The sequence below is a fragment of the Notechis scutatus genome, chromosome Z (assembly GCF_049901735.1).
Source record: "Notechis scutatus isolate UNSWTSFEM ecotype Mainland chromosome Z, rNotScu1.2, whole genome shotgun sequence".
In the NCBI taxonomy this organism is placed as follows: Eukaryota; Metazoa; Chordata; class Lepidosauria; order Squamata; family Elapidae; genus Notechis; species Notechis scutatus.
Window position 1 is genome coordinate 97,639,344 of NC_142025.1, and position 8,985 is coordinate 97,648,328.

An 8,985-nucleotide genomic window follows, 5' to 3' on the forward strand; every position below is an offset into this window, starting at 1 on the left:
CAAGTCTAGAGTGACATTTATAAGTTAGGAAAGATGGGTTATTAACTTAGTGAACTAAGTTTTTAAAAAACAAAAATTCCTTACAATCCTATCCATATTGTTATTATTAAGCAGAATTTAAAATAATTTAAGGAAAGCAAAGAGCTGTACCAAGAACTAAGCCATAAGATCTTATTGAAGCTTCCATGTTTAGGCATAGTGAACCTCAGTAATGGAATATCAGAGCAGGGGGAAACTGCTTTATGGTTTACCTGGCAGCACCTAGATAGATCTGAGGAATATATTGGAACAAAATCCCAGATATGAACAAGATTTATCATGAATGAAATTATTTTCATTCTTTAAAAAGAAAGGGGGCACCATTGAATATCCGAAGTTCCATAGTTGAGAGTCACTTCTCACAGCTGCTTCTTATTTATACAATATAACAAGGACTACATTTTACAGTCCTGTGATATTTCATGTTTTCTGTTTCGGGTACCACTTTGCCAGTTAATAAAATGGGTGTTCTACAGCAATAGAAAAAGAAAATATTAATTTCAAATCTATAATCAGTCAACTTTATAGTGTGTGTGTGTGTGTGTGTGTGTGTGTGTGTGTGTGTGTGATGGCTTCAGTCAGGAGTTTGGGGGAAGATGCTGTTGTTTGGAAATTAACTGCATTTCAGAATGAATAATGCTGATCCAGTAAGATTAATGAGGCACTATCCTGGGCATTCAACTTCTGTAATTGATAGTGGAGATATATAACTAGCTAGAGAAGCATTTTTCAACCTTGGTAGCTTTCAGATGTGTGGACTTCAACCCCCCAGAATTCCCCAGCCCAGAAACACTGGGCTAGAGAAAGCAAGACCTTTCTCTTCTTTCCTACCTACTGAATTTCCGAGGTTCTTCTGCAAGTTTTGTTTCCTCTTTTTTGCTGTCCTGTATTTTTATCCTCATTTCCTTCCCCACACAACATCTGAACTACAAGTTCTAAGATTAATTTTCTCATGAAAATTAGTTTAGTAAATCTGAAACAATGCTAAGCTTGAGCTGATTCCGGCATTACAGTCACCAGATTACAAGGATTCCTCAGCAGTTTTGACCTGATGGTCTGACCAAAACCTTAAATAGTGTAGCATCCTGTTTCTCACATGGTTAACCAGATGTGCCAACAGAATTTCAGTGCATTTATATAGAAGGAAATGCCCAAGCATTCTTCCATGATTGTACATAATCTTACTTATGTGCTCAAAAATCACCTAAGCTACTATCATCTTCATATTTTAGGGCAGTAAACTCCAGATAATCATGCACTGTAATTAATTATGCATTGTATAAAGGCCTATTTCCTTTTGCCATTGGCAAAGCTTCTCAAAATGCATAGTAAATGGATGATCCTGAATTCTAGTGTTTAAAACTAGTACTTCAGTCTTCTACTTTTTTGACACTGCACAATTTTATAAATCTAAAACCTATGTATGCTCAACAACTATACTTGTCAGTCTTGGAGAAAGCAAGGATTGTCTGTGGAAGTGGTAGCCAACTCATACTCAAATACTGCTGCTGAAACATTCCTTTCGCAGTTTCAAGAGTTCAACTGGAATACAATTTCTCTTGATATCAACTTTCAAAACTCCTTCCCTGTATGTGGCAGGGGGTGGAAGATATACATAGTTCTTGACTTAACAACCATTCCTTTAGTGACAATTTCAAAATACAGTAATACTGAAAAAGGTTATGACCAATCCATTCACTTATGACCATTGCAGCTTCTCCATGATCAAAATTTGGATGCTTGACAACCAACATATTTACGATGCAATGTCCCAGGGTCACTGATCAGCATTTGAAGCTTTTCCATCCAGCTCCCAACAAGCAAAGTCAATGAAGAAAGCTAGATTTATTTAATCATCACACAATTCACCTAACAACTGCAATGATTCACTTAATAACCATTGCAAAAAGAAGGTTGTATAATGGCACAAGATTTGTTTAAATTGCACATGATTCGTTTAAAAATTACCTTGCTCAGCAATAGACATTGAAGACTCAGTTGTCATCATAAGAACTATATCTGCTTTTGGGAAACAGTAGGGTGAATACGACTAGTGGTGCAGCTAGCTAGGCTGCTACATAGTTTGAAAGAATTAGGGGATAGTCTGGAACCTGCAGTGAAAGTATCTGACAATGGTGCAGTATGACTGGTTTATGAAGCTCTTGCTTTCAACATCAATCTTAACTCCTTATAATAGCCCTTGAATGTTGGACTATTGAAATAATTTAGATTGTTTCAACAACTATAGTACAAATTATCCAAAGCTATAGTTTATAAAGTTGCCCTTTGGGGTATTTCAAATGTTTCCAAAATGAATAAAAATGATAGTAAACAATAAGTTTGTACCAGTTTTTAAAATAAATGGGCAAGAAGTATTTTTGTATAAAACCATAGCTGCTATCTAAGAAAAACGTTTTCCTGATGAAGGTCCATTATCTTTATGCACTCAGAAATCAACAGAAGTAGATTTAATTCATGCAAGAAGAGATTTACTTTCATGCTTTTGCCTGCCACACAGCTGCTAAGAAGGTACAGTTTTTTTTCCAGTGTGGTTTTGTAAAATTTGTATTCTATTTTTACAGTTACTGGTGGAGGACATTTAAGAACAAATCGGCATATTTTGCAAATGTGTCAGAGGATATGTCAAATTATACCCTAAAACAAATAGATGTAACCATAGGAATGTTACCACTACAAAGATTGAAATAGGTATTAAAAATACTATATTCAAATTATATAATCATGCTTTTTACACAATTAAAAAATATCAAATGCTGTGTTTCCCCAAAAATAAGACCAGGTCTTACTTTCTTTTGGACCCCAAAAGAAGCACTAGAGCTTATTTTTTGAGGGTGTCTTTTTTTTCTCCATGTACAGGAGGCCCACTACTTCTGCTTGCTCAGGGCGGGGCAGGATGCTGTGCTGTGTGCTAGTGCCACTGCCATGAGGTGGGAGTAAAGTTGCCCCACATGCTCTGCACTAGCTTTACTCAGGGCCCCCGCAGCCAGACCACCACATGCCAGTGGCTCCAGCAGCCCCATCCAGCAAACCCCTGCATGGCCACTGGCCTGCTTCTGCTTGCTTGAGGCTTGCAGCAGACCAGGAGGTGAGCAACGAGCTGGTGTCATGGCCACAAGGTGAGGTAGGGCAAGGGAGCTGCCCCTACGCACCCAACACTGGCTTACCTCAGCGCCCCCACACCTGCCTCATGGCCACAGCATCATCACATCACTCAGCCTCCTCCATGAGCAAGCAAAAGTGGACCAGCAGCCATGTGGGCTTCTGCTGCACATAGGTGATGCTGCTGCTGCCACAAGACAGGTGTCAGGGCATGGATGGCCTAGTTGCAGAGGCCCTGAGGTAAGTTAGTGCGGGGCATGTGGAGTAGCTCCACTATCCTCCTGCCTCATGACCGTGGCACCATAAGCAACCAAAGGGAATGGGTGGCCAGCCAACCACATAGGCTCTTAAATAGAGTGTCAGCATTCCAGAAAAACAAACTCCAACACCAAAACTCCAAGACAGGCATTTTCTCAAAAGTTCCATTTTATTAGAATTGTCATACTGGCACATCTGGGAAAACCCGAATCTAAGAGTTCCGGGTTTTCCTCCAATAATTAAAAATCACAAAATCCATCCCCTGCACCCATCACTTCATCACATGGCCCAACTTGAGACATCCCTTAAATCATTCCTCCTCCAGATGCAGGAATAGCATGACCTTGACTGTAAAGAAAAAACGTTATTATGTCTAACTACAACACTGTACAAAATCACCCCTCCTAATTTCCCAGGCACAGGAATGTGGCAGCGTGGAAGTTTCTGGTGCTAATATGGCTTCCAAAGTTGACATAAAGCTTATTTTGAGGCTTATATTAGCGCATGCTTAAAAAACATGATAGGGTTTATTTTCAGGATAGGTCTTATTTTTGGGAAAACACTTATGCTTTATGCAAATTAGCCCAATATAGCATCCTTTTTATAATGTATACAATAAACTTTCATTTTCTTTTACATTTCATTCAGAAATATGCTAGGTAATAAACTAATGCTGTAATCATACACATTATTTAAAACTAAATCCAATGGAATTAAAATAGCTTCATCTCAGATAAAATATAGGACTGCAGCCTAATCGTCAAAGCCTATATATATTTACTCCACCATGACTTTTTTCCTGGTAAAAGTTAATAATAATGCAGTGTATTATTGTTAGTCATGTACCACTGACTCCTTTTTGACCACTAGAGATTACATATGTAGATTTTCTCCATAAAATGAAATACATGAAATACAATGTGAACAGATATATAAGTATGGTTAGACAGAAATATATATTCAATTCTTCTTAAGAAGTACATCAAGAGTACTTAAAACAAAGATACATTTTCAAAAAAGTTATTTTCTCTAGTGAGCAGGAAACCCTATATAATTTCAGACAGGCAGCTGTCTAGTCTTTTCTTTTCTTTTTTAATCTCCAGAGATGAAGCACCTACAACTTATGAATGCAAGCTTTTCCACTAGTTAATTGTCCTCACTGTTAGGAAGTTTCTTCTTTTTTCTAGGTTGCTTCTCCCCTTGAGTAGTTTCCATTCATTGTTTCTTGTCTAGCCTTCCGGTGTTTTGGAAAATAAGTTGACCCTTCTTCTTTGTGCCAGCCCCTCAAATACTAATTACAACTCAATATGTCATTAGGTTTGTAAAGGTTTGAAAGCAGAGTTTATTATTTTATTATATGAAGCATAATTTTTTGAGTTTAATACCATACCAGCATGACTATTCTTGTTTAGAAATGCTAAAAAGAAGTCCTATAGGACATATAAATACACAAATAACAGTTTTAAAAAAAATATGTATAATGTTTTATAAACGGTGATACTTTACACAGATTACTAATTTTATGATCATAGGTCATAAGAGCATTAGCGTTCATATGACAATTTTCAAATTTGAAATGCTCCATTTTATACATGAAACAGTTGTTTTATTTTGAAACAGCAGTTTTGCATTTGAAACAGGCTCTTTTGATAAGTTTTAAACTGTACTGGTACTGCCTAAAACACTTCTAAAGCAGGAAAAATAATGGTTTCAAATGTAAAATAATAATTTCAAATTCAGCAGAGACATTTCAAATTCAAACAATTCACACTGGGGCTACCCCATAAACACAACCACTTGCATCTAAATTTATGTCTTAAGAAATATTTAATTGAAAGAATTGAAAAGTTAGTGTGCTTCAGGGTAGAGCACTAGTCTCTGGTATGTGTTTATTTTAATATGCTCCAATGCATTTCTTAGAAAATAAAAACAGTAAATAACTGTGCTTTATAGGAGGTATTCCTACCTGACAATAAAAAGAACAAAAGTAATTTTGGAACACCAGATTATCGATTTACTCACTCTGGATAGATCTTTACTAAATTTCTAAATAGTTTCTTTGTAGGTTTCTACAGTGGGTCTTGTACAGAATTTCATCTATTTTCTCAGGCCTGACTCAAGTATTTCTTTCTATTATCACTTCAGACCATGGGAGAATTTTTGCTTTTTTGCATTAGGCGCTTAGATACTTGATGTAGCAATCACTTGTGCTGTTTATATATATTCTAGCTAGCCAATACCCTATTGTTGAATGTTGAAGATACAACATTCCAGATTCCAGATAGTCCTTGACTTACAAACATAATTGGAACCAGATTATCTGTTGCTAACTTGTTAAAAAGATTTACACCCAATTTAATAATCTTTTCTGCCACGGTTGATAAGTGAATCACTGAAATTGTTGAGAGAATCATGTGGTTGTTAAGTAAATTTGGCTTTCACTGTTGATTTTGCTTGTCAGAAGCTGGCTGGAAAAGTCATAAATAGCATTCATGTGATCTCAGGACATGGCAATCATAGTAAAGACATGCCGGCTGACAAATGCTCAAATTTTGATTATGTGACCATGGGGATGCTGTGATGGTTATAAGGGTAAGAACTGATTTCAGTGCTGCTGGAGCTTCAAATGATCACCAAATGAATGGGCAGAAGTCAAGGACCACCTGTAAGTGCTTTCAACCCACCCAACCTCGAGACCCATTTAAAAGACTTCTTCCCTTTCTTACAAACATCCGCAATAAACCACCCCTTCATTAAATTACCCTTTTAGTGGAGGATGGGGGGTAGGTATAAAAGCACTTGGCTGGTTAGACTTCCATCTGTCACGGTTAGCAAGATGACTTCCCCTAACTTCCCCTAGCTTCCAAAAACAGATGTGGAGTAGTGCTAATGAAGTCTGCTTTAAGGCTAAGGCATCATACACCTGCTTGTGAATCAGACGTGTTAATGGAAATCAACTTGCCTCAGATAATTAGATCTTAATTGGAGGCTGATACTTCGTGTGCATTGTGGGAGAGAAACATACCACTCTAACCCACACAATACAGAGGCCTGTTTCATTATTAGGAATGTGGGGAAGGTGTTAATAAGCTCTTCCTTCTTTGAGGTAGAGAAGGTAACACCTCTTCCTTGCTTTCCCTTCACAAAAGCTCTGCTGTTCAACTTTGCTTATTACTGCTAAGTGTAACTGACCCAATTTGAGTTAAACAAGAGTGCTTCTCAAGGTGATTTAAACAAAGTATTCATTTGTTATTTAAGAACTGATTTTACACATGCAATAGATTGACAAAATAGCAGGGTAGGATTGCCATTAGAGATGGAATTTGCCTCCTAAAGTTATTTTTAAAGCTGAGGAATATATAGATCAGCATTCCTATGTTGTCTCTTTGGGCTTTAAGCTTATATTATGATTACTTGCATGGCTTCCAATGAGAAATATAGTTTATTGAGGTGCTGAGAATCCCTATTATTGCCTCACTGACTTTTTCTTCCCAAGAAAGGATCCCCCAAAAGAGGGATTTGCCACTCAACATCACACCTTTCTACTGTTTCCCCGAAAATAAGACCTAGCATGACTTTTTGGGATGCTTATAATATAAGCCCTGCCCCAAAATAAGCCCCGTTTAAGATCATCAGACGGACGCATTTAGTACCGTATTTCCCCAAAAATAATACCCAATCAGAAAATAAGCCTTAATGTGCCTTTAGTAGCAAAAATTAATATAAGACCCAGTCCTATTTTGGGGGAAACAGGATATGTAGAAAAGCTAAGAGAAATGAGGCATCCCTATATGTTGCTTTCTTCTCCAAAGTTGCATGTTTAGCTTTTTCATTTCTATTTTTCCTTAGTAATCAATGAATTGGAGTCTACATCTATTAATATATTTATTTCACAAAAATGAAACCTGCATACAGTTCCATTTATTTTGCAATGTTTGATTTTACATTTGTGTCTCCTCCTGCTGAAAAAAAAATATATAGACCCATTTATTGACCTGAATTGAATCCGTGAATCCTGTTTTATTCCCAGACAGAGTAACTATTGAGGCAGAATAAGAATTTGTCAAGGATCTACACTGGTCCACAGCAAATTACACATCATTAAAACATCCACAGGAAAAAAGTATAAAAAAAATTCTATGATATGGTATATAGGAAATAATAATAATGGCACCAGCAATTTTAAACAACAAAGTTTAATATCTAGCATCCAGTTCTAAGTGCATCTACTTGATCAACAAATGTTGTTCAAAAGATCTATCTTCAGTATCGTCTGAATAAAGATCACAGGGGCAGTCTAACTTTAGCCAGAATGTAGTTCCATATAGCAGGTGTTGCTCTTAAAAAGAAATACCTCCAAAGAAATACCTCCAAATCTTAGGCCTTCTTGCTTTATGAATGTGAAGTCCTTGTTTGGTTATAATTTCAGCTTGCTTCGCTCCCATTCAGATCTTTGCAGCCTCCACATATCAGGGCATATTATCAAGGCTATATTGAGGAAGGCTAGGTGTGGAAATGTGAAGTTCTGAGCATCAAAACTGAGCTGGGTACCACATTGTAGTCTGAAGAATGACTTTCATGTAAGTATTAAACAGTAAGAGACAGCAGCCCTTAGGAACCTCACAAGAAAGTAGCCACTGAGATGACTTCTCCTCCCCTAAGCCCTGAAGGAAAAAAGGATAGTTAATGCTTGTAAATCCCCAATCCAAATACTGGAGTTGGAAAATTACAGGCATTAAATGCCACGGTGGTAAAAGCTGTCCTTAAAGTGTTCTTTGACTATCAAAACGAAGCTGGCTTTGACTAAAAAAACCATGGGTATTTTCATAAAGAGTTGTATTATAACTCAGAGGAATTGAGTTTGTAATGAAGCATAATTTGCTAAGGTACAACAATGTCTTCCCAACACCCAGGTCACAGACAGGCACCAGTCTCAGCCCATTGGAACTGAACCACACAAGTGGTAGGCGAGCAATGCAAACCTTTATTTGCGCATATAGGGAGCTAGGTTGCACATGGAAAAGCATCCCCTTCCCCACTGCTGCTGGTGGTGTCCATTAAAAGTTTATCAGCTGCATCTAAATGTAATATGTAGTTTGTCTCCCTGTGCGCCTTCTATAGAAGCATTTCCCAAATCAGTTGGGAATTTCGTAAAGACTCATAAACTCCTAAGGAACATAGACAATACTAAACAACTTTTAATTTATTCTGGTTTATATGCCATTTCTGTCTGAAAACTTTCCAACAGCTTATTTATTTATTTAACAGCTTATTTTGTCCTTTGCAAAACCTTGTTCTGAAAAGCTTTTGTGGTATGTAGAGCAAAAACAAAACAAAACAATCCCTCCACAAAGCTTTGGCCAGATGGTGTGAAAGCGATAACCCAGCTTTTGAAGAGGTTGTGGCAAAGAGGCCTTGACAGAAACTGATTCTAAATTTTGAAAAGAGAATAGATTTCACAACAGTCACATTTATAATAAAATTTCTAAATTGAAATGCATGGGTAATTACAATAAGCATGAAAGAAAAGTTCTGCACTTTAATAGTGTGATGTGTTAGGTTGCATAT